Source organism: Micromesistius poutassou (assembly GCF_964030765.1).
Source record: "Micromesistius poutassou genome assembly, chromosome: 5".
Classification (NCBI taxonomy): domain Eukaryota; kingdom Metazoa; phylum Chordata; class Actinopteri; order Gadiformes; family Gadidae; genus Micromesistius; species Micromesistius poutassou.
In genome coordinates, this window is record NC_140275.1 from 4,156,235 (window position 1) to 4,181,994 (window position 25,760).

Here is a 25,760-nt window from a genome sequence, read left to right on the forward strand (position 1 = left end):
AGACTTCTGCACTTCAGCTCCCTCCACTGCACCGTCTGCCGTCAGACTGTTACGGAAGTAAAGTCTGAGCACAAACGAGCTGTTTCACGCACTTATTGATGGACGCTCTAGGTGGGAACGCATACTCCCCATGGCTCGGACTTTGATTTTTCTAGCGTAGAAGACGTAAAACATGCATACATACGTCATTTAACAGTCTAAAGCAAAGGGAAAAGTCCAAAAGAAGGACACCACCCCTTAGAGTTTCTTGGCGCTCGCTCGTTTCTTCTCTTCCGAAACTCAAACCGTTACCCTTGGTGTAATTAGGGGTGTCGCATGGCGTTCCTTTGAATAATGACCCAATATACTTTTCTGGGCATTTAAAATTCTTCCGAGCTAGCCAGGAGTCGAACCTGGAATCTTCTGATCCGTAGTCAGACGCGTTATCCATTGCGCCACTAACCCACGTGTACATAAAAGTGACTCAATTCGAATGCGTCAAATAAGAAAGGTTGCTTGCTTCAAAGATCCCCTATTACGCATTTTCAGGGTTAATAATTGCATTTAGGGGTATTACTAGAATAAGGTTACATGCCTGTATGTTAAAAAGTACCCCTTTTTATTCTCAAACTGTTCATTTCTGCAAAACCAATTTCCGCATCTTTCAGAAACGTCCTCTTTTGTATCATGTCGCTTTAAGGCCCCCCTCCCGAGTGGCCCAGACTGCTGTGATTGGTCCGCACACCTACTCTGTTAGGATTGGTCGAAGGGTTTGCACGTGAGCTTGCAAATAAACACCCACGAGAAGTTGTAAACATTGCGGGTACCCGGGAGGTGAGACTTCTGCACTTCAGCTCCCTCCACTGCACCGTCTGCCGTCAGACTGTTACGGAAGTAAAGTCTGAGCACAAACGAGCTGTTTCACGCACTTATTGATGGACGCTCTAGGTGGGAACGCATACTCCCCATGGCTCGGACTTTGATTTTTCTAGCGTAGAAGACGTAAAACATGCATACATACGTCATTTAACAGTCTAAAGCAAAGGGAAAAGTCCAAAAGAAGGACACCACCCCTTAGAGTTTCTTGGCGCTCGCTCGTTTCTTCTCTTTCGAAACTCAAACCGTTACCCTTGGTGTAATTAGGGGTGTCGCATGGCGTTCCTTTGAATAATGACCCAATATACTTTTCTGGGCATTTAAAATTCTTCCGAGCTAGCCAGGAGTCGAACCTGGAATCTTCTGATCCGTAGTCAGACGCGTTATCCATTGCGCCACTAACCCACGTGTACATAAAAGTGACTCAATTCGAATGGGTCAAATAAGAAAGGTTGCTTGCTTCAAAGATCCCCTATTACGCATTTTCAGGGTTAATAATTGCATTTAGGGGTATTACTAGAATAAGGTTACATGCCTGTATGTTAAAAAGTACCCCTTTTTATTCTCAAACTGTTCATTTCTGCAAAACCAATTTCCGCATCTTTCAGAAACGTCCTCTTTTGTATCATGTCGCTTTAAGGCCCCCCTCCCGAGTGGCCCAGACTGCTGTGATTGGTCCGCACACCTACTCTGTTAGGATTGGTCGAAGGGTTTGCAAATAAACACCCACGAGAAGTTGTAAACATTGCGGGTACCCGGGAGGTGAGACTTCTGCACTTCAGCTCCCTCCACTGCACCGCCTGCCGTCAGACTGTTACGGAAGTAAAGTCTGAGCACAAACGAGCTGTTTCACGCACTTATTGATGGACGCTCTAGGTGGGAACGCATACTCCCCATGGCTCGGACTTTGATTTTTCTAGCGTAGAAGACGTAAAACATGCATACATACGTCATTTAACAGTCTAAAGCAAAGGGAAAAGTCCAAAAGAAGGACACCACCCCTTAGAGTTTCTTGGCGCTCGCTCGTTTCTTCTCTTTCGAAACTCAAACCGTTACCCTTGGTGTAATTAGGGGTGTCGCATGGCGTTCCTTTGAATAATGACCCAATATACTTTTCTGGGCATTTAAAATTCTTCCGAGCTAGCCAGGAGTCGAACCTGGAATCTTCTGATCCGTAGTCAGACGCGTTATCCATTGCGCCACTAACCCACGTGTACATAAAAGTGACTCAATTCGAATGGGTCAAATAAGAAAGGTTGCTTGCTTCAAAGATCCCCTATTACGCATTTTCAGGGTTAATAATTGCATTTAGGGGTATTACTAGAATAAGGTTACATGCCTGTATGTTAAAAAGTACCCCTTTTTATTCTCAAACTGTTCATTTCTGCAAAACCAATTTCCGCATCTTTCAGAAACGTCCTCTTTTGTATCATGTCGCTTTAAGGCCCCCCTCCCGAGTGGCCCAGACTGCTGTGATTGGTCCGCACACCTACTCTGTTAGGATTGGTCGAAGGGTTTGCAAATAAACACCCACGAGAAGTTGTAAACATTGCGGGTACCCGGGAGGTGAGACTTCTGCACTTCAGCTCCCTCCACTGCACCGCCTGCCGTCAGACTGTTACGGAAGTAAAGTCTGAGCACAAACGAGCTGTTTCACGCACTTATTGATGGACGCTCTAGGTGGGAACGCATACTCCCCATGGCTCGGACTTTGATTTTTCTAGCGTAGAAGACGTAAAACATGCATACATACGTCATTTAACAGTCTAAAGCAAAGGGAAAAGTCCAAAAGAAGGACACCACCCCTTAGAGTTTCTTGGCGCTCGCTCGTTTCTTCTCTTTCGAAACTCAAACCGTTACCCTTGGTGTAATTAGGGGTGTCGCATGGCGTTCCTTTGAATAATGACCCAATATACTTTTCTGGGCATTTAAAATTCTTCCGAGCTAGCCAGGAGTCGAACCTGGAATCTTCTGATCCGTAGTCAGACGCGTTATCCATTGCGCCACTAACCCACGTGTACATAAAAGTGACTCAATTCGAATGGGTCAAATAAGAAAGGTTGCTTGCTTCAAAGATCCCCTATTACGCATTTTCAGGGTTAATAATTGCATTTAGGGGTATTACTAGAATAAGGTTACATGCCTGTATGTTAAAAAGTACCCCTTTTTATTCTCAAACTGTTCATTTCTGCAAAACCAATTTCCGCATCTTTCAGAAACGTCCTCTTTTGTATCATGTCGCTTTAAGGCCCCCCTCCCGAGTGGCCCAGACTGCTGTGATTGGTCCGCACACCTACTCTGTTAGGATTGGTCGAAGGGTTTGCAAATAAACACCCACGAGAAGTTGTAAACATTGCGGGTACCCGGGAGGTGAGACTTCTGCACTTCAGCTCCCTCCACTGCACCGCCTGCCGTCAGACTGTTACGGAAGTAAAGTCTGAGCACAAACGAGCTGTTTCACGCACTTATTGATGGACGCTCTAGGTGGGAACGCATACTCCCCATGGCTCGGACTTTGATTTTTCTAGCGTAGAAGACGTAAAACATGCATACATACGTCATTTAACAGTCTAAAGCAAAGGGAAAAGTCCAAAAGAAGGACACCACCCCTTAGAGTTTCTTGGCGCTCGCTCGTTTCTTCTCTTTCGAAACTCAAACCGTTACCCTTGGTGTAATTAGGGGTGTCGCATGGCGTTCCTTTGAATAATGACCCAATATACTTTTCTGGGCATTTAAAATTCTTCCGAGCTAGCCAGGAGTCGAACCTGGAATCTTCTCATCCGTAGTCAGACGCGTTATCCATTGCGCCACTAACCCACGTGTACATAAAAGTGACTCAATTCGAATGCGTCAAATAAGAAAGGTTGCTTGCTTCAAAGATCCCCTATTACGCATTTTCAGGGTTAATAATTGCATTTAGGGGTATTACTAGAATAAGGTTACATGCCTGTATGTTAGAAAGTACCCCTTTTTATTCTCAAACTGTTCATTTCTGCAAAACCAATTTCCGCATCTTTCAGAAACGTCCTCTTTTGTATCATGTCGCTTTAAGGCCCCCCTCCCGAGTGGCCCAGACTGCTGTGATTGGTCCGCACACCTACTCTGTTAGGATTGGTCGAAGGGTTTGCACGTGAGCTTGCAAATAAACACCCACGAGAAGTTGTAAACATTGCGGGTACCCGGGAGGTGAGACTTCTGCACTTCAGCTCCCTCCACTGCACCGTCTGCCGTCAGACTGTTACGGAAGTAAAGTCTGAGCACAAACGAGCTGTTTCACGCACTTATTGATGGACGCTCTAGGTGGGAACGCATACTCCCCATGGCTCGGACTTTGATTTTTCTAGCGTAGAAGACGTAAAACATGCATACATACGTCATTTAACAGTCTAAAGCAAAGGGAAAAGTCCAAAAGAAGGACACCACCCCTTAGAGTTTCTTGGCGCTCGCTCGTTTCTTCTCTTTCGAAACTCAAACCGTTACCCTTGGTGTAATTAGGGGTGTCGCATGGCGTTCCTTTGAATAATGACCCAATATACTTTTCTGGGCATTTAAAATTCTTCCGAGCTAGCCAGGAGTCGAACCTGGAATCTTCTGATCCGTAGTCAGACGCGTTATCCATTGCGCCACTAACCCACATGTACATAAAAGTGACTCAATTCGAATGCGTCAAATAAGAAAGGTTGCTTGCTTCAAAGATCCCCTATTACGCATTTTCAGGGTTAATAATTGCATTTAGGGGTATTACTAGAATAAGGTTACATGCCTGTATGTTAGAAAGTACCCCTTTTTATTCTCAAACTGTTCATTTCTGCAAAACCAATTTCCGCATCTTTCAGAAACGTCCTCTTTTGTATCATGTCGCTTTAAGGCCCCCCTCCCGAGTGGCCCAGACTGCTGTGATTGGTCCGCACACCTACTCTGTTAGGATTGGTCGAAGGGTTTGCACGTGAGCTTGCAAATAAACACCCACGAGAAGTTGTAAACATTGCGGGTACCCGGGAGGTGAGACTTCTGCACTTCAGCTCCCTCCACTGCACCGTCTGCCGTCAGACTGTTACGGAAGTAAAGTCTGAGCACAAACGAGCTGTTTCACGCACTTATTGATGGACGCTCTAGGTGGGAACGCATACTCCCCATGGCTCGGACTTTGATTTTTCTAGCGTAGAAGACGTAAAACATGCATACATACGTCATTTAACAGTCTAAAGCAAAGGGAAAAGTCCAAAAGAAGGACACCACCCCTTAGAGTTTCTTGGCGCTCGCTCGTTTCTTCTCTTCCGAAACTCAAACCGTTACCCTTGGTGTAATTAGGGGTGTCGCATGGCGTTCCTTTGAATAATGACCCAATATACTTTTCTGGGCATTTAAAATTCTTCCGAGCTAGCCAGGAGTCGAACCTGGAATCTTCTGATCCGTAGTCAGACGCGTTATCCATTGCGCCACTAACCCACGTGTACATAAAAGTGACTCAATTCGAATGCGTCAAATAAGAAAGGTTGCTTGCTTCAAAGATCCCCTATTACGCATTTTCAGGGTTAATAATTGCATTTAGGGGTATTACTAGAATAAGGTTACATGCCTGTATGTTAAAAAGTACCCCTTTTTATTCTCAAACTGTTCATTTCTGCAAAACCAATTTCCGCATCTTTCAGAAACGTCCTCTTTTGTATCATGTCGCTTTAAGGCCCCCCTCCCGAGTGGCCCAGACTGCTGTGATTGGTCCGCACACCTACTCTGTTAGGATTGGTCGAAGGGTTTGCAAATAAACACCCACGAGAAGTTGTAAACATTGCGGGTACCCGGGAGGTGAGACTTCTGCACTTCAGCTCCCTCCACTGCACCGCCTGCCGTCAGACTGTTACGGAAGTAAAGTCTGAGCACAAACGAGCTGTTTCACGCACTTATTGATGGACGCTCTAGGTGGGAACGCATACTCCCCATGGCTCGGACTTTGATTTTTCTAGCGTAGAAGACGTAAAACATGCATACATACGTCATTTAACAGTCTAAAGCAAAGGGAAAAGTCCAAAAGAAGGACACCACCCCTTAGAGTTTCTTGGCGCTCGCTCGTTTCTTCTCTTTCGAAACTCAAACCGTTACCCTTGGTGTAATTAGGGGTGTCGCATGGCGTTCCTTTGAATAATGACCCAATATACTTTTCTGGGCATTTAAAATTCTTCCGAGCTAGCCAGGAGTCGAACCTGGAATCTTCTGATCCGTAGTCAGACGCGTTATCCATTGCGCCACTAACCCACGTGTACATAAAAGTGACTCAATTCGAATGCGTCAAATAAGAAAGGTTGCTTGCTTCAAAGATCCCCTATTACGCATTTTCAGGGTTAATAATTGCATTTAGGGGTATTACTAGAATAAGGTTACATGCCTGTATGTTAAAAAGTACCCCTTTTTATTCTCAAACTGTTCATTTCTGCAAAACCAATTTCCGCATCTTTCAGAAACGTCCTCTTTTGTATCATGTCGCTTTAAGGCCCCCCTCCCGAGTGGCCCAGACTGCTGTGATTGGTCCGCACACCTACTCTGTTAGGATTGGTCGAAGGGTTTGCAAATAAACACCCACGAGAAGTTGTAAACATTGCGGGTACCCGGGAGGTGAGACTTCTGCACTTCAGCTCCCTCCACTGCACCGTCTGCCGTCAGACTGTTACGGAAGTAAAGTCTGAGCACAAACGAGCTGTTTCACGCACTTATTGATGGACGCTCTAGGTGGGAACGCATACTCCCCATGGCTCGGACTTTGATTTTTCTAGCGTAGAAGACGTAAAACATGCATACATACGTCATTTAACAGTCTAAAGCAAAGGGAAAAGTCCAAAAGAAGGACACCACCCCTTAGAGTTTCTTGGCGCTCGCTCGTTTCTTCTCTTTCGAAACTCAAACCGTTACCCTTGGTGTAATTAGGGGTGTCGCATGGCGTTCCTTTGAATAATGACCCAATATACTTTTCTGGGCATTTAAAATTCTTCCGAGCTAGCCAGGAGTCGAACCTGGAATCTTCTCATCCGTAGTCAGACGCGTTATCCATTGCGCCACTAACCCACGTGTACATAAAAGTGACTCAATTCGAATGCGTCAAATAAGAAAGGTTGCTTGCTTCAAAGATCCCCTATTACGCATTTTCAGGGTTAATAATTGCATTTAGGGGTATTACTAGAATAAGGTTACATGCCTGTATGTTAGAAAGTACCCCTTTTTATTCTCAAACTGTTCATTTCTGCAAAACCAATTTCCGCATCTTTCAGAAACGTCCTCTTTTGTATCATGTCGCTTTAAGGCCCCCCTCCCGAGTGGCCCAGACTGCTGTGATTGGTCCGCACACCTACTCTGTTAGGATTGGTCGAAGGGTTTGCACGTGAGCTTGCAAATAAACACCCACGAGAAGTTGTAAACATTGCGGGTACCCGGGAGGTGAGACTTCTGCACTTCAGCTCCCTCCACTGCACCGTCTGCCGTCAGACTGTTACGGAAGTAAAGTCTGAGCACAAACGAGCTGTTTCACGCACTTATTGATGGACGCTCTAGGTGGGAACGCATACTCCCCATGGCTCGGACTTTGATTTTTCTAGCGTAGAAGACGTAAAACATGCATACATACGTCATTTAACAGTCTAAAGCAAAGGGAAAAGTCCAAAAGAAGGACACCACCCCTTAGAGTTTCTTGGCGCTCGCTCGTTTCTTCTCTTTCGAAACTCAAACCGTTACCCTTGGTGTAATTAGAGGTGTCGCATGGCGTTCCTTTGAATAATGACCCAATATACTTTTCTGGGCATTTAAAATTCTTCCGAGCTAGCCAGGAGTCGAACCTGGAATCTTCTCATCCGTAGTCAGACGCGTTATCCATTGCGCCACTAACCCACGTGTACATAAAAGTGACTCAATTCGAATGCGTCAAATAAGAAAGGTTGCTTGCTTCAAAGATCCCCTATTACGCATTTTCAGGGTTAATAATTGCATTTAGGGGTATTACTAGAATAAGGTTACATGCCTGTATGTTAGAAAGTACCCCTTTTTATTCTCAAACTGTTCATTTCTGCAAAACCAATTTCCGCATCTTTCAGAAACGTCCTCTTTTGTATCATGTCGCTTTAAGGCCCCCCTCCCGAGTGGCCCAGACTGCTGTGATTGGTCCGCACACCTACTCTGTTAGGATTGGTCGAAGGGTTTGCACGTGAGCTTGCAAATAAACACCCACGAGAAGTTGTAAACATTGCGGGTACCCGGGAGGTGAGACTTCTGCACTTCAGCTCCCTCCACTGCACCGTCTGCCGTCAGACTGTTACGGAAGTAAAGTCTGAGCACAAACGAGCTGTTTCACGCACTTATTGATGGACGCTCTAGGTGGGAACGCATACTCCCCATGGCTCGGACTTTGATTTTTCTAGCGTAGAAGACGTAAAACATGCATACATACGTCATTTAACAGTCTAAAGCAAAGGGAAAAGTCCAAAAGAAGGACACCACCCCTTAGAGTTTCTTGGCGCTCGCTCGTTTCTTCTCTTTCGAAACTCAAACCGTTACCCTTGGTGTAATTAGGGGTGTCGCATGGCGTTCCTTTGAATAATGACCCAATATACTTTTCTGGGCATTTAAAATTCTTCCGAGCTAGCCAGGAGTCGAACCTGGAATCTTCTGATCCGTAGTCAGACGCGTTATCCATTGCGCCACTAACCCACGTGTACATAAAAGTGACTCAATTCGAATGCGTCAAATAAGAAAGGTTGATCCCCTATTACGCATTTTCAGGGTTAATAATTGCATTTAGGGGTATTACTAGAATAAGGTTACATGCCTGTATGTTAAAAAGTACCCCTTTTTATTCTCAAACTGTTCATTTCTGCAAAACCAATTTCCGCATCTTTCAGAAACGTCCTCTTTTGTATCATGTCGCTTTAAGGCCCCCCTCCCGAGTGGCCCAGACTGCTGTGATTGGTCCGCACACCTACTCTGTTAGGATTGGTCGAAGGGTTTGCAAATAAACACCCACGAGAAGTTGTAAACATTGCGGGTACCCGGGAGGTGAGACTTCTGCACTTCAGCTCCCTCCACTGCACCGTCTGCCGTCAGACTGTTACGGAAGTAAAGTCTGAGCACAAACGAGCTGTTTCACGCACTTATTGATGGACGCTCTAGGTGGGAACGCATACTCCCCATGGCTCGGACTTTGATTTTTCTAGCGTAGAAGACGTAAAACATGCATACATACGTCATTTAACAGTCTAAAGCAAAGGGAAAAGTCCAAAAGAAGGACACCACCCCTTAGAGTTTCTTGGCGCTCGCTCGTTTCTTCTCTTTCGAAACTCAAACCGTTACCCTTGGTGTAATTAGGGGTGTCGCATGGCGTTCCTTTGAATAATGACCCAATATACTTTTCTGGGCATTTAAAATTCTTCCGAGCTAGCCAGGAGTCGAACCTGGAATCTTCTGATCCGTAGTCAGACGCGTTATCCATTGCGCCACTAACCCACGTGTACATAAAAGTGACTCAATTCGAATGCGTCAAATAAGAAAGGTTGCTTGCTTCAAAGATCCCCTATTACGCATTTTCAGGGTTAATAATTGCATTTAGGGGTATTACTAGAATAAGGTTACATGCCTGTATGTTAGAAAGTACCCCTTTTTATTCTCAAACTGTTCATTTCTGCAAAACCAATTTCCGCATCTTTCAGAAACGTCCTCTTTTGTATCATGTCGCTTTAAGGCCCCCCTCCCGAGTGGCCCAGACTGCTGTGATTGGTCCGCACACCTACTCTGTTAGGATTGGTCGAAGGGTTTGCACGTGAGCTTGCAAATAAACACCCACGAGAAGTTGTAAACATTGCGGGTACCCGGGAGGTGAGACTTCTGCACTTCAGCTCCCTCCACTGCACCGTCTGCCGTCAGACTGTTACGGAAGTAAAGTCTGAGCACAAACGAGCTGTTTCACGCACTTATTGATGGACGCTCTAGGTGGGAACGCATACTCCCCATGGCTCGGACTTTGATTTTTCTAGCGTAGAAGACGTAAAACATGCATACATACGTCATTTAACAGTCTAAAGCAAAGGGAAAAGTCCAAAAGAAGGACACCACCCCTTAGAGTTTCTTGGCGCTCGCTCGTTTCTTCTCTTTCGAAACTCAAACCGTTACCCTTGGTGTAATTAGGGGTGTCGCATGGCGTTCCTTTGAATAATGACCCAATATACTTTTCTGGGCATTTAAAATTCTTCCGAGCTAGCCAGGAGTCGAACCTGGAATCTTCTGATCCGTAGTCAGACGCGTTATCCATTGCGCCACTAACCCACGTGTAAATAAAAGTGACTCAATTCGAATGCGTCAAATAAGAAAGGTTGCTTGCTTCAAAGATCCCCTATTACGCATTTTCAGGGTTAATAATTGCATTTAGGGGTATTACTAGAATAAGGTTACATGCCTGTATGTTAAAAAGTACCCCTTTTTATTCTCAAACTGTTCATTTCTGCAAAACCAATTTCCGCATCTTTCAGAAACGTCCTCTTTTGTATCATGTCGCTTTAAGGCCCCCCTCCCGAGTGGCCCAGACTGCTGTGATTGGTCCGCACACCTACTCTGTTAGGATTGGTCGAAGGGTTTGCACGTGAGCTTGCAAATAAACACCCACGAGAAGTTGTAAACATTGCGGGTACCCGGGAGGTGAGACTTCTGCACTTCAGCTCCCTCCACTGCACCGTCTGCCGTCAGACTGTTACGGAAGTAAAGTCTGAGCACAAACGAGCTGTTTCACGCACTTATTGATGGACGCTCTAGGTGGGAACGCATACTCCCCATGGCTCGGACTTTGATTTTTCTAGCGTAGAAGACGTAAAACATGCATACATACGTCATTTAACAGTCTAAAGCAAAGGGAAAAGTCCAAATGAATGCTGGTCGAAGAGCCAGGTGTTGCCACCAGCTTACCTCAGACCCTTCTACTGCACAGTCGTGATTTGGCCCTGAATATAACCTACACGACCTGACCCATACCACCTTTAATTCAATTAACCCTACAACTACACATTTTTGATTTAACTATCCCCACATCTAGTTTACTCAAAACATGTTTGTCTAAAAAACATCTTTATACACAACTTCTGACACCTTTAATATTCCCCAAGTACCCCACAACACCCCTCTCATCCCACACACTTGATCTCGCCCGTCTGACGTCACACCCACAACGCACAAATGTTCTTCCGGACTTCACGTCAGGTCCTCCTGCAGGCAAATCTTTTTTTCGTAGGATGGGAGGGGCAAGTACCGCCTTTTTCGCCTCTGATTGGTTGGAAGGGCTCTCCTCCGATTGGTTATGGCACAGGGCAGGCTGTCGACTAGTCCACCAACAGAAGTAAACTGTGGTGTATATTTTCTACCATTGACTGACTGCGGCTTCATTTATCTGTGCTACTAAAAATGACCATCATGCCTTTACTTTGGTAATAATTTGGACATAATAGTTTTATTAAATAGTTTCTGTTAAGCAGGCAGGATGCAAGTTAGGACCAACACATCTCTCATCACCTCAGGGAGCCTTAAAGGGATAGTTCATGATTTTGGACATCGGGTCTCATTTCCAAGTGAGCCAGTGTGTTATTTATCATGGGAGACCGTTTTCAACACTTTTCATTCAGTCCTTCTAGTTGCAGAAATCGCTGGTGCTAGGCTAGCGCAACTCGAGGGGAACTTGGGGGTATTCCATCAAAGTCGCTAATGAAAGCGGCGATTAGTTGATTAAGCCTGGTTAGAACTAGCGCCAACTTCCACTTGAGGCTAAAGCCGTTCCATCAACGCAGTTCAGCCGCGCCTTGCTCAGGTTAGTTCAAACCAGGCTCACGTTATCGTGAATTACGCACGTTCACGAGATATGTAACCAGCCCAGAACCGTGAATGTCGAATCATGGATCAAATGTCCGAAAAGGACCGAGCGGGATCTTTTCCAGCGGCGAACAGAAGCTGCTTGTGGAGGTCTATGAGGAGTACACGCATATAATAACTCAAAAAGGGAACACCGTAACAGAAACAGGGAGGCGATCTGTTGAATGCATAAGTAGTATTAAGCGTAACATATTTTACTTTAATATTGACCATGAATTTTAAAGCAGGGAGGTAGTCTCGAGTTAACGTGTCGGACTTGTACCCGGTCGTCCGGGGTTCTATCCCCTCGCAAGTAATAGAGATATAGGAAGGATTACTTGAGAAATCAAATAACATTTCATGCCATTAATTTTCCATTTCTTTGAATATTCTTAATTAGGGAATTAATAAAATTAATAAAGGGAATTACAAAATGAAGGCAACGCCAAGAATACTACACATTAGTCTAGACGCGAACTCGAAGATTTGTGTAAAAATGTGTTGAACAAATAGCCACAGTAATAATAGATAGCAATTCATTGAATTATTTCATTCGCGTCATTTAATCTCAGACCCTTAGTGAAAATATACGCTGTTTGTACTTCATATATGTACATTTATGACAAAATTGTGAGGACTACGCTTGGCGGAACCTTCTGATGGTACACTTGTTGCTGACAGATGGATTTCTCTGAAACACCGCTCAAGTTAGTCTGACAGTTAACCTGCTCCCGACCAGGTTAGTTTGGTCGGATAAATTGCCATGGTTACTTAGCGGAAATTCCCTTAAGTGACGTTCATGGAACGCAACTCTAGCTGAAAGAAGCCCGGCTTTACGTTTAGCTTGATGGTTGTTTGGTCGGATAAGTTGCCATGGTTACTTAGCGGAGATTCCCTTAAGCCACATTAATGGAACGCAACCCTAGCTGAAAGAAGCCAGGCTAAGTAAAATAAGCCCGGCTTTGGGTTTAGCTTGGTTGATGGAATACCCCCCCCCTGCTAGCCTGCCAATAGGTTTTGAGCACAATTAACATTTTAAGGTCAAAAACACATTGTTGGTCAAAACAAATGTGTTTTTGACCTTAAAATGTTAATTGTGCTCAAAACTAATGTACTTCACTTCCAAATGGTTGTATAGGGCCCTGCAGCCTGATATATACACAGAAAATGAATGAAGTTTCAAATATTTTATACTTTTGTATACGATACACAATTTAAGAAAAAGAAAAACATTCTTTTTATTTATTATTATTTTTTTATTGGACATCGTAGTTAAGGTGGCAGGCGTGAGCTGTAATGTTCTAAAGGTCTCAGTAGCCTTTCAGCCATTGGCAGGCTAGCAGTTCCCCTCGAGTTGCGCTAGCCTAGCACCAGCGATTTCTGCAACTAGAAGGACTGAATGAAAAGTGTTGAAAATGGTCTGCAATGATAAATAACACACTGGCTCATTTGGAAATGAGACCCGATGTCCCAAATCCTGAACTATCCCTTTAATGAACTCTGTGTTGACTGTTCACAAACACAAACATGTGTACCCCAATTTATGTGTTGGCCTGTGGTACTCTGTGTACACCTGCTTCCTCTGTGCCATGCAAGAGAGTTTTTTCAAAAGCTAGCGAAGTGGTCAGCAAGAAAAGAAACAGACTCAGTCCGGCCACAGTGGAACAAATTCTATTCCTGGACAAATATCTATTTTTATGTGGTTTATTGTGGTTGATGAACCAAGTCATTAACCACAATAATGCCCCCTTTCTGACCCATCCACAAGCATCACCCGTCCCCTCCAAAGTACCCGTCCACAAGCTCTATCACTCTCCCAGAATAGGCTTTGTCCTATATGCACGTTCAAAGCACTTCCCACTACACTTCTATAATTTCTGCACTGGCAGATTATTGAAATACATGGCACTGCCTATTTCACATATTTTGTGAGAAGACACTCACAATTATCATAGATAATTGTGTTCATATGTGCATACCCACCCTTCATTCATCTGATTCATCTCCCAAATAAACAAACACAAGAAATGTTCACATGCAGAATACCAACTTTATTATGGAATAATAAAGGAATGGGTTATTAGGAATGGGTTCAAAGTCACTCAATCACCGGGAGGCTATCCTAAAGCTAAAATAAACTAATCAAATGAATGGGCAACTTGTATAAAAGTGCATTTTCTATAGTGCATATCTATTGAATTGCTACTCACATGGTTGACACTCAGCTGCCCCAGCAGATACAGGAGCCATACTGAGGCACAATGACCCACAGCCCTTAGATAAGGGCCTTGATTAGGGGAATGGACTGTTTTTGGGCTGCATTCCAGCAGGGGCCTCATTACAGAAACTTCCTAACCCTAAAATCCTATACTATCTTAAGATAGGATGGCATTTAGGGGTTTTGGTATTAAAGAAGGAGGTTTCCTACGTAACTTAGGAAGAAATCCTATCTTATCTTAAGATAGCCATTTAGCCATTACAGAACTACCCTAAGTTAGGAATTTCTTAAGTTAGGTGGCCATACACCCTGTTCTACATTCAACTGTCAATAACTGAAAAAAATGGCAGCAGCACTGCTAGTAGGTCTGTATGACAATGAAGACGAGGAACATCACAACAGAAATGTAATGGCTGAAAGGCTACTGAGACCTTTAAAACATTATAGCTTACACACGCCTGCCACCTTAACTACGATGTCCAATAAAAAAAATAAAATAAATAAAAAGAATGTTTTTCATTTTCTTAAATTGTGTATCGTATACAAAAGTATAAAATATTTGAAACTTCATTCATTTTCTGTGTATATATCAGGCTGCAGGGCCCTATACAACCATTTGGAAGTGAAGTACATTAGTTTTGAGCACAATTAACATTTTAAGGTCAAAAACACATTAGTTTTGACCAACAATGTGTTTTTGACCTTAAAATGTTAATTGTGCTCAAAACTAACGTACTTATTAGGGGTGTAAAGATTATCCGATACGTATCGGTATTCGTAACCTGTAAGATACGACTACATCGAGAAGGCTTGTATCGATATAAACGTGACATGAACCTAACCCATTGTTCAGATTTAAAAGTAAGTAATCGGTTCGTATCGCAAATGTTTCTGACATGATAGTCTCGTTGATTTGAGAACAATGACAGCCTCTCATTGGTCAAAGATGGCATAGCCTATCACGCCCTATCCATTTCAATGACGCGCGACTATTTAAGACGTGCCCACCTGACCTGAGATCAGATGCCACAGAAAATATGTCTGACAACTCCGAACCTATTTTCAGGGCGCCGGTCAAACTAAAATCAAAAGTTTGGAAGTTGTTTGGCTTTTTCAAAAGAGAAGGCAAACTTGATAAAAGTATTTCAATATGCAAATTGTGTCAGGCAGCCATCGAGTATAGTGGCGGTACCACAAACCTGCAAACACACATTTCCAGACACCATGCAGCTGAAGCTAGCATTGATGATGGCGCTGCACCGAGCAGCAGTGGCACAAACATGCCCACGCTTCACAAGAACAAGGACATCAGCCAGTTTATGAGTCAGCCACAATTGAGCAGTGTTTGGAATAACGCTGTTTAATAGAACGGTGTTAGGTAACGCCGTTATTTTTTAAGTAAGGGGGTAATCTAACTAATTACTGTTTCCGTCGTTACAACGCCGTTATCGTTACTGAACGTTAAATGCGGTGCGTTACTATGAATTGATTGAATAAACTGCATAATCTGAACGCACCCCTAGCTCCATACATAAACTGCTAGTGAGGAGACCGGGTGGGTTAACGACGAGATAAGCGATTATGATTGGCAAAGGCAGAGTCATGTTTCATGGTAGCCAATCAGAGCCAGTGTTTTTACACACAAGCCAGGATACGCGTGCCACACGCACACACAAACACCAAACAGATTTGATGAAGCAGTAGAAATGGCGAGTCCGGAGCAATCTGATGAAAAGTTGTAATTTTCAAGGTGGAGATATAAGCACTAATTCATTGAGGTCAAAGGAAGAACGTGCATGTAAAGTGTACATTATGTCCAGGAGCGAAAACTTTGTTGACGCATCTAATGAAGCACCTCACAACGACACACGCATTTTACAGTAACGCAAATAATTACTTTCCCTGGTAACTAGTTACTTTTATTATAGAGTAATTGTTTGCCTTATTGAAAACCATTACTTACCATGATAATTGATCATGTAAAATGTGCACTGCAAATGTGAACTGCATCGAATCGCATCGAATTGAATCATACTGAATTGTTTGTTATCAACATGTATCTTTTCTTGAATCATATCGTGACCATGTATCTAAATACGAATCGTATCGTCTTTTACATGAGAGATTCACACCCCTAGTACTTATGCACTTCCAAATGGTTGTATAGGGTTTATACAACCCTTAGTAAGTGTAACGGGTATGATCAGGTCTAAAGGACTGAAAGACAGGACAAACCCATTGGTGTCTTTCAAAGGTGTATTTGTGATTCATACAGCAGGATCAAATGTCACGTCAACTTGTTCTCCAATATACACATCAAATATATACAAATAATACAATTATAACGTTAAATTTATATTTTGGAGAAACATACATGAAAGACAGGACAAACCCATTGGTGTCTTTCAAAGGTGTATTTGTGATTCATACAGCAGGGATCTGCACGAGTAAAACAAAACACTTACCGTAATTTCCGGACTATAAGGCGCACCTGAATATAAGCCGCAGCAGCTAAATTGAATGATGTGTACATATATAAGCCGCACTGGACTATAAGCCGCAGGTGTTTTAATGTTTAATTACCATATGTAAGGGTTTGTGCACAGAGGGGATTGTCGGGAAAGAAGTGGCTGTTTGAGGAAGCTCCCATTTATTAACATTTCAACAAACAAGTTGCATATTTGCATAATGTATTCAAGTGTTACCATTAAGTGCAATAGTAGCTACAGAACATAACCTACTGTGTAAACTGTAGGACACATAGCGTTTCAGACACACAAACTTTTAAACTTCCAAACTTAAACGGTGCGCTCCCAGTGCACATTATAGCCTACAGTAGTACCATAACAAAAACAGACAAAGCTTACAGCGCTTGACGAGGCAATATCAATGGCTAAATTAAATGTGTGTTGTTTTTTTTTAAAGTGCCCGTATAAAATATACGGTTATCAGCCTACCAGAAAAGTCATTAATCCTCATCTTCAACGTAGGCCTACAAGGTGCAGTACACGGCGGTAACCAGAAAAGTCAAGTCATTAATCCTCATCTTCGTCTTCTTCCTGCGTACTAAAACCACCAAAGTCCTCATCTTCAGTGTCGGAAACAAACAGGCTCAGGGTGGCTTTGTCAGCCACTCTCCTCTCTCCTTCGTTGTCGCTCTCAAAACCAACAAACTGATCTTCGTCACTGTCGTCTGTCTTTCTCTCGTTCTGTTTCTCGTACCACTCTCGGTTCCACTTTTATTTTTGCGAGCTACCTGTCTCACTCTTTTCCGACCTCCAGCTTTTCCTGCTGGAGCCCGCCCATATAGGGCCCTATCTTGTGCCCGCCGCAATTGACTTTCTACACCGACGCATGTGTCGTTGCTAGTTTGCACCCGGCGCAAAGCTGATTTCCCCCCGCAGCAACCAGGCGACACTACACTTGCGCCTGGAGAGGCGTGTCGGCGAAAAGCAGAGGCGTGTTCCGGCGCAAATGATACTTGGTGCTATTTTAGTGATCTAAAAAATGCACCAATGCAATTGCGCCACTGACCGAAAAATACCTGAGGGGTGTCCAAGAACGGAGGTTTAACAAACACAGAGTTAACGCTGAACTCTAGGTTGTTTGATCCTGTGCCGACTAACCCAGAGCTGTCGGTTCCACAGCACCGGTTATGAATTAGTTCAATCAACACGGGGTTGGTTAACACAGGGTTGTGCGCGTTCACGGCAAACCTATAAAGACTTGATGTATGGATCATGGAAATCCTGATCAAAATGGCGAAACGGGCCGCATATTTTACCGATCAAGGTACTAATTATTCTTTTTCCTCCCTCAGCAACTAAAGAATAAAAATGATGGAAGAAAAGTGTTTTTTTAATTTTTTTTATTTAAATGATTTCTGCAAATGTAGTCTCGCATCCTTTGTCAGCCCTTACAAACATTTGCGAATGTGTTCCTCCTCGAGGAACGGGTAAAGTGGGGAGGCATCTCTTTGCGCAGAGTGGCTATATTGTGGAGGACGGCGCATGCAACAATTACATCGCATGCCCGTTCCGGACAAACTCTTAGTCCACGTAGGCATTGGAATCTGGACTTCAATATCCTGAATGTATTTTCAATCTTAACGCGGGTTCTGCTGTGTGCCAGGTTAAATGTTGTCTGTGGTCCAGGAGCGGGATTAGGGTACGGGGTGATGAGCGTCGGGAGGCATGGATACCCTCGATCTCCTAGGAGATCCCCATCGAATTGCCCTGCGATCAAATACAAACTTTGAGCTATCTTGCACAAGCACAACAATTATATGAGGTCTATGATATGTTCATAATGCAACGCACCCTGTTGAAATGTATTGCTCACATTGGATGTGTGCCATGCACCCAATTACATTAGGAAATCCTGAAAAATAACACCCAGATGAAAATCAACAAGGATAATTTCGGAGCCATTTGGGAACACTTAAAGTAGATAATGCTGACCTGCAAGTTGGTGAAACTCCATTTTCATGCGTCTCGTGGGTTTATGGCCTGGAAAAACGATGAAGTTACGCAACAACCGCTTCGGCGCAAGACAGACGCACTGAGCGGCAGACGGTAGCTTTGTGTGCTCAGCATCTCCTACACTGTACAAAAAGCTACCCGTTGCAAAAAAACGGAAAGCTATGCAAATTGTTTGTAGTGAACTGAGGGCAGATCCACGATTGGTAACATTTACAATGTGGAGAAGGCTATTTAAATATATCAAAGAATCACGTGAAAAACTATATCTCTCCAGCAAAAAGTCATCCGGAAAGGACAATATGTCGTGTCGTGGTCAAATTAATCTCTCTCTGTGAATTGCACTAATTATTTGCGCTCCGATATCAATAGGCGAACACGTAAAAGCTGCGATAAACGCAGGTTTAAATAGCCTACTCTGAGCAAAACCGGGTTATCTTCCAAACTTAACCTGCGCAAAACCTGCTCCGACCAGGTTTGATTGAGAGCATATGTTTCTATAGCAACTTACATACCGTGTTCATTTTGGAACGGAAAACCTAGGGTTGCCGCTAACCCTGGGTTAACTTAGCTGGGTAAGTGATAAAACCGGCTTTGTGGAACACCCCTCTGGTAACAAACAATGTTTGTTAATGTATTGCCGCATATCATTAAATAGACCCACGGCCATCGGGACCGTGTCCGCATATCATATGTTTTAAGTTGGCTTTGCCGCAATTTACATGACGAATCAGTGTTTCTGAAGTTGGAGAAGAAAATGCTATTCCATGTGTGAATTATGCCTATTATTTTGCCATAAACTGAGCCATTTGAAGTTTGAAATTCATGTGGTCATGCATCTGTCTCAGCGGAGACTGCAAACGCCCTGTCAAACTATCAACTCGCCAAGTCAAATGCGCTGGGTCTTAAAGGGGATGGCAGGTGGAACTCTCTCTATTGGTTTATTGCACGTTATGCCCAAAACACACCTACAGGTTTCAGCCCAACCCATTTTAGATTTGCACCGGGCGCAAAGCTCATTTATCCCGCCGTCATAATAGCAACAGCGCCGTAGAACCGCCCACAGAGTAGCCTACTTTGACTTTGCGCCTTGACGTCTGCGTTTTAGACCGTCTAACTAGGGCCCATAGAGTTAAAGGTGGTGGACTGTAACCTGTAAAATCCATAGATTTAGGAGGTACCCTAGTGGCCGTTAGCTGTAAAAATTCATAGATTAGCCACACCGTTATATAAGCCGCAGGGTCGAAAAATGGGAAAAAAGGCACGTCTTATAGTCCGAAAATGACGGTACATTGCTAGCGAACATCCAACATAGCTAACCAGTAACATGTGGTCCAACTAAAAATATGAACAAACTCCCTACCAAGTGACAAACTATAAAAACAACAATAATAACATATAAATGATACAATATATTGTAACGACCCTACCGGTAACTTAAGAATGTCCAGTCGCAAGTTCTTGTTAACCGTTTATTCGCTCAACCTGGTCACCGAACCCGGAAAAACCAATACACACACAAAACCACCGGTTCACCGGCACACCCACCTGCACCCGCAACGCTTCCACGTGCAAGCCCCCACCCTCCTGTTCTCCCAAGCCCCGCCCCCAGCCGATCCGGCGACCCACTCCCCACACCGACCGGCAAGTAAACCCCACAACACATGCACATAGAACCGGCACAACAAAGTAACACAATGCAAACACATAACACAAAACACACAATCTCCCAAAGAGTCTCAGGGTCGCTACATTGCCTCCCCCCTTCAAAGTTCCTCGTCCTCGAGGGAACAAACAAAGTCCCGGAAGCGACCCGGAGCTCTCCTCTCCCTCCGAGGCCGTGTTGGGGCTGCGGGGGGGTGGGGAGAAGTGCCTGAGGCCGAGAGGGGCCCACAAGCATCAGACCCAGGGGGGGGCAGGGGGAAAGGGAGGGGCGGGGCCGGGGGCCAAGTTGCTGACTGTGGCGATTGACAGGGAGGGGGGACAGGGATAGGGTCCGGTGGGGGCCTAGGACCAGAACACTGAGGTGGGCGTGTCTGGGGCCCATTTGCACCGGTGCGGGGAGCCGCAGGGCTCGCGGGAGCAGGTTGAGGGGTGGCAGTGCCTCGATAAGGGGCCAACCTGTCTCTGTGGAGGGCCACCCTCCTTCCCCGAGGTGGTAGCTGGACCCGGTACACCACCTCCCCCATCCTCTCTAGGACCCTGCATGGCCCAATCCACTCGCTATCGAGCTTCGGGCATCTTCCCTTCTTTCTTTGCGGGCTGTAGGTCCAGACCAGCTCCCCAGCCTCAAAGTGCCTGCCACGAGAGCGTACATCATAGTTCCTTTTCTGCCTCACCCCTGCGCTCAGCAGCTGGCCCCTGGCAAAGGAGTGAGCCGTCTCCAGGCGGTCCTGGAGTCTCCTGGCGTACTCTGGGCCGGGAGGAACAGGGGGAGAATCGGGCGGCCGGCCAAACGCCAGGTCGGCCGGGGTGCGGAGCTCTCTGCCCAACATCAGCAGAGCAGGCGTGCAGGACGTCGACTCCTGGACAGCTGACCTGTAGGCCATGAGTACCAGAGGCAGATGAGTGTCCCAGTCCCGCTGATGCCTAGCCGAGACAATGGCCAGCTGCTGCTCCATACAGCGATGAAACCGCTCCACCAAGCCGCCACTCTGGGGGTGGAGGGGGGTAGTACGGGTCTTCTGCATGTCCAGCCTGCCACATAAAGCCGCAAAGACACGGGATTCGAAATTTCTGCCCTGGTCGCTGTGGATGGACTCCGCTGCCCCAAAACGGCTTATCATCCCCCCGACTAAAGCGTCCGCTATGGTCTCCGCCTCCTGGTCAGGCAGAGCGTACGCCTCCGGCCACTTAGTAAAATAGTCCATGGCTGTGAGGACGTACTTGTTCCCCCTCTCTGTACAGGGTAGCGGGCCCACCACATCCACCCCAACCCTCTCCATAGGAAACCCCACAGGGCACTGCTGTAGCTGGGCATGGGACCTCCCAGCGGGGCCTTTGCGGGCTGTGCAGCCATCGCAGCGGCGACAGAAGTCCTCAACGTCCCTTTTGTGCTGCCCCCAGTAGAAGCCAAGGCGGAGGCGACGCAGGGTCTTTGACACCCCAAAGTGCCCCGAGCCCACAGCACCATGGACCGCTTGGAGCACTTCCCCACGCAGAGAGTGAGGCACCACGACCTGCCACCTAACTTCTCCGGTGGCAGGTTCCTTTCAGGCCCGCTGAAGCACGCCATCCCACAGCCGCAGGGCCTCAAACTTAGCCCACAGTCCCTTGGTGACCAGGGAGAGGACGGCCACGTCTTCCCAGGGGGGCCGCTGCTGTAGGTCCACCCACTGGAGCACTGGTCGAAGGTCTGGGTCCTCCTCCTGCTGCCGTCTCCACCCTGTAGTGTCGACCTCCCGGAGCTCACAGCAGACCGGGGACACCACCTCCACTGCAGAACATCCCTCGCCCTGGCTCCGCAGCTCCTTCTCACGGCTCTCCCTCTTTTCACAGTAGCGGCAGCCATCCTGACTGCAGGGGCGTCGGGAGAGAGCGTCTGCATTAGCATGGCGAGCCCCTGCCCTGTGCACCACACTGAAGCTGTAGGACTGCAGCTCCTCGATCCACCGTGCGACCTGCCCTTCTGGCTCCTTGAAAGACATGAGCCACTGGAGCGCGGAGTGGTCAGTCCTTACCGTGAAGCGCAGGCCGCAGAGGTAATATTTGAAGTGACGAACGGCTCTAACAATGGCCAGCAGCTCACGACGAGTGACGCAGTAGCGGCGTTCAGCTTTGTTGAATGTCCTGCTGTCCACCACCCGCTCCCCTTCCGGCCCCTCCTGTGCCAGCACGGCGCCATTGCCAACATTACTAGCGTCCGTGTCCAGGATGAAAGGCAGGGCAGGGTCAGGAGGGGAGAGCACCGGGGCTTTGGTGAGAGCTCCCTTGAGGGTCTCGAAGGCAGACTGGCAATCCTCTGCCCACACAAACTCCCTGTCCTTCTGTAGCAGGTGGAACAGGGGAGCGGCCACACAGGAGAAGCCCCTCACAAAGCGCCTGTAGTAAGACGCCAGTCCGAGGAAGCTCTTCAGCTGTCTGGTGTCAGTGGGGGTGGGCCAGTCCTGGACAGCTTGCACTTTGTCCCCCATGGTGCTAATGCCTTCCCCCCCCACCTTGTGTCCAAGGAAAGTTACCTCTCTCCTCATGAAATGGCACTTATCGGGATGGAGCTTCAAGCCCGCTGCAGCTACTCTCTCCAGAACCTGACGCAGCGAGGCAAGTGCTGTCTCGAAGGAGCCCCCGTGTGCCAGTATATCATCCAGGTAGACGATACACTGCTGCCGGGGGATGCCAGTGAGCACTCTGTCCATCAGCCTCTCAAAGGTTGCAGGTGCATTGCAGAGGCCAAAAGGGAGGACCCGAAACTGCCACAATCCTCTGCTAGTGCAGAATGCAGTCTTGGGTCTGGCCTCAGGGGCAAGAGGACACTGGAAGTAGCCAGAGCGGAGGTCGAGTGAGGAGAACCAGGACGACCCAGCCACGACATCTAGGGCCTCATCGATGCGCGGGATGGGGTAGGAGTCCTTCCTCGTTACTGCGTTAAGTGGCCTGTAGTCAACACAGAATCTCCACTTACCCCCCTTCTTAGGCACCATCACCACGGCTGCTGCCCAGGGACTATCTGAGGGTTCTATGAGGCCCGCCTGCTGCATCTCCCACAGCGCCTGGTCCGCAGCCTCCTGTCGGGCCAAGGGCAGGCGACGCGGGCGCATTCTGATGGGCCTGGCATCCCCAGTGTCGATTTCATGCTGCACCAGGTGCGTCTGACCCACGTCGCTCTCATTCAAGGCGAAGCTGTCCTTAAACTCTGCCAGTAGTCGCCACAGCTGCTCCTGCTGTTGAGGGTCGAGTCCATCACAGTGGCCCTGCCATATTGCCCGCACAGCAGACAGCACCGTCTCCTCTCCCGTCTGGGGGAGCTGGGCAGGGCAGGGGAAGGGGCCCAGGCACATGGAGGGGGGTGCCATGGTGGCAAGAGAGCAGTCTGCAGGGGCCACAACATTGACATGAGGGGATGGGGAGGAGGGGGGAGGGTTGTGGAAGGAGGACTGGGTCAATGGACAGGGATTGGGAAGCCAGGGTGGTTGGAAGGTCTTTGCAAGGGGGTGAAGGGCGCCGGGGACGTGTGACTGCTCCATCTGAGCCGTTGTCGGTGGGGGCCGGATGTAGGGTGTGTTTGGCGGGGCCATATAGACTGCGAGCCCTCCTTGGAAGCCAATCGCCCCCTTCTCCAGGTCCAGTTGGCAGCCTGTGCACCGCAGGAAGTCCAGCCCCAGGATACAGGGGTCCTGCACAGCTGCAACCCACACTGGGTGGAGGAGGTCTTTCCCCCTACGCAGATGGACAACAACCCCTTCCCTTTCATGGGAGCCCTCTCCCCCGTGACCGTGCGGAGCTGTACGGTTGTAGGCTGAAGTACTGTCCAGCTTGGCAAAATGTCTGGCCTCACCAGGGTCACAGTAGACCCTGTATCCACTAAAGCCAAACAGGCCACCCCCTCCACAGTGACAGGAACATGACAAAAGTCCCCCGCCCAGGTCCGCCCCACCACGACAACAGGCTCCGGGATGCTGTCATCTGCTTCTGGGGGGGGTGGAGCCCCGCCCCCCCGGCTGTGATGGTGGGCTCCTCCAGACGATGACGGTGGGGGTACGGGGGCAGGGCCTCGCGTTTCCCCAATTACGCGGACCCTGACTCGTTTCCCTGGGCACTCGCAGCTTTAGGGCACTGTCTGACCAGGTGGCCAGGCTGCCCGCAGCCCCAGCAGACCCTCTGCCCCGGACGAGATGGGGAGCGGCGGTCCGCCTGCATAGAGACAGCGCGAACGAGTTCAGTGAGCTCGTCCACCCAGGCTGGCTTCTGTGAGTCCTCATTACCCTCCCTTGCCGATCTCACCATCGGCTGAGGAGCTGGATGACTGTCGATGGCTCCAGCCCACACCAGCTCCCTCTCTATGGCCATCTCCAGGGCCTCTTGCAAAGTCTGCGGGTGGGCTAGCTGGGTCTGTGTGCGTAGCTCTGTAGGGGAAAGGGCCTGGAGAAACTGATCCCGAGCGAGTTCGCTCTGCACGGCTGGCGGCATGTGGGCGTATGCTCGCCGAGACAGGCTCTCGATATCGTTGGCCAGGGCCCGCAGCGTCTCCCCCGGCTTCCTACGCCTATTACAGAGTTCTGAGCGCATTAGTCCCGGCCTAACACACAGTCCAAAACGCCTCTTCAGCGCCCCCACTAGGGCAGCATAGTCACCCCTGTCCTCTGGGCTAAGCAGCAACAAACATGACAACGCCTCGTCCGACAGACACATCGCAAGCTGCAGCGCTTTCTCCTTCACTGACCATCCGCCAGCATCGGCCAAAAGTTCAAATTGCGCGTGGAAAGCTTCCCAGTCAGCCTTACCGGTGTATCTAGGCGTCTTGATGGACACCGGGCTCGATGCGAGAAAGCCGCCGCCATGTCTGTAGCCGTCCTGTGGCGGCCACGGGCAGTCGGCGCTGCGCACCACGCGGGAAAAATCTCCGTTCATTCCAACGGCGGCCGGTTCCCGTTGGGCTCTTCCCCTCACCAGAGACCCCGAAGCTACTCCACACGCACCCTCGCCGTAGTCGTCCGTCTCTATCTTCACCCGACAGTCCGCCGGGAACATTATTGGTGTTGATGTAAAGCGACAACAAAAAAAAACAGCTAACGGCTATAGCAACTACAGCCGACTCGTCGAGTAGGACCAAAAATAAATAAATAAAAGTTAAAAAAAAGTTTTCACTTCTGACACCAGTGTAACGACCCTACCGGTAACTTAAGAATGTCCAGTCGCAAGTTCTTGTTAACCGTTTATTCGCTCAACCTGGTCACCGAACCCGGAAAAACCAATACACACACAAAACCACCGGTTCACCGGCACACCCACCTGCACCCGCAACGCTTCCACGTGCAAGCCCCCACCCTCCTGTTCTCCCAAGCCCCGCCCCCAGCCGACCCGGCGACCCACTCCCCACACCGACCGGCAAGTAAACCCCACAACACATGCACATAGAACCGGCACAACAAAGTAACACAATGCAAACACATAACACAAAACACACAAACTCCCAAAGAGTCTCAGGGTCGCTACAATATAATAATCTAAAATGCCGAGGTTCATCAAATAAAAATACATTCTCGGTCTTAAAACTTATAAATCCTCGGGAGCTATTTACAATGCAAACTTACCACATGTCACGTCAACTGGTTCTGACTAGCAACAGCCGCACACGGACGCAGACGCGGAGGCAGATCTGCAATACACAACCACACCAGCAGATGGCT

At 47.4% G+C, this 25,760-nt stretch overlaps 13 non-coding genes across 13 annotated transcripts; all 13 read right to left on the minus strand.

Moving 5' to 3' along the window:
* Positions 1–371: 371 nt before the first annotated feature.
* AC3HAE_014430 (transfer RNA arginine (anticodon ACG)) lies at positions 372–444 on the minus strand. The gene has a single exon. It is a non-coding gene; the product is annotated as a tRNA-Arg (tRNA).
* A 743-nt stretch (positions 445–1,187) lies between these two features.
* AC3HAE_014432 (transfer RNA arginine (anticodon ACG)) lies at positions 1,188–1,260 on the minus strand. The gene has a single exon. It is a non-coding gene; the product is annotated as a tRNA-Arg (tRNA).
* A 731-nt stretch (positions 1,261–1,991) lies between these two features.
* Positions 1,992–2,064, minus strand: AC3HAE_014433 (transfer RNA arginine (anticodon ACG)). Its single transcript has one exon. It is a non-coding gene; the product is annotated as a tRNA-Arg (tRNA).
* A 731-nt stretch (positions 2,065–2,795) lies between these two features.
* On the minus strand, positions 2,796–2,868 carry AC3HAE_014434 (transfer RNA arginine (anticodon ACG)). The gene has a single exon. It is a non-coding gene; the product is annotated as a tRNA-Arg (tRNA).
* A 731-nt stretch (positions 2,869–3,599) lies between these two features.
* AC3HAE_014435 (transfer RNA arginine (anticodon ACG)) lies at positions 3,600–3,672 on the minus strand. Its single transcript has one exon. It is a non-coding gene; the product is annotated as a tRNA-Arg (tRNA).
* A 743-nt stretch (positions 3,673–4,415) lies between these two features.
* AC3HAE_014436 (transfer RNA arginine (anticodon ACG)) lies at positions 4,416–4,488 on the minus strand. The gene has a single exon. It is a non-coding gene; the product is annotated as a tRNA-Arg (tRNA).
* Positions 4,489–5,231: 743 nt separating this feature from the next.
* AC3HAE_014437 (transfer RNA arginine (anticodon ACG)) lies at positions 5,232–5,304 on the minus strand. Its single transcript has one exon. It is a non-coding gene; the product is annotated as a tRNA-Arg (tRNA).
* Positions 5,305–6,035: 731 nt separating this feature from the next.
* AC3HAE_014438 (transfer RNA arginine (anticodon ACG)) lies at positions 6,036–6,108 on the minus strand. The gene has a single exon. It is a non-coding gene; the product is annotated as a tRNA-Arg (tRNA).
* Positions 6,109–6,839: 731 nt separating this feature from the next.
* Positions 6,840–6,912, minus strand: AC3HAE_014439 (transfer RNA arginine (anticodon ACG)). The gene has a single exon. It is a non-coding gene; the product is annotated as a tRNA-Arg (tRNA).
* Positions 6,913–7,655: 743 nt separating this feature from the next.
* Positions 7,656–7,728, minus strand: AC3HAE_014441 (transfer RNA arginine (anticodon ACG)). The gene has a single exon. It is a non-coding gene; the product is annotated as a tRNA-Arg (tRNA).
* A 743-nt stretch (positions 7,729–8,471) lies between these two features.
* On the minus strand, positions 8,472–8,544 carry AC3HAE_014442 (transfer RNA arginine (anticodon ACG)). Its single transcript has one exon. It is a non-coding gene; the product is annotated as a tRNA-Arg (tRNA).
* A 719-nt stretch (positions 8,545–9,263) lies between these two features.
* AC3HAE_014444 (transfer RNA arginine (anticodon ACG)) lies at positions 9,264–9,336 on the minus strand. Its single transcript has one exon. It is a non-coding gene; the product is annotated as a tRNA-Arg (tRNA).
* A 743-nt stretch (positions 9,337–10,079) lies between these two features.
* AC3HAE_014445 (transfer RNA arginine (anticodon ACG)) lies at positions 10,080–10,152 on the minus strand. The gene has a single exon. It is a non-coding gene; the product is annotated as a tRNA-Arg (tRNA).
* Positions 10,153–25,760: the final 15,608 nt, after the last annotated feature.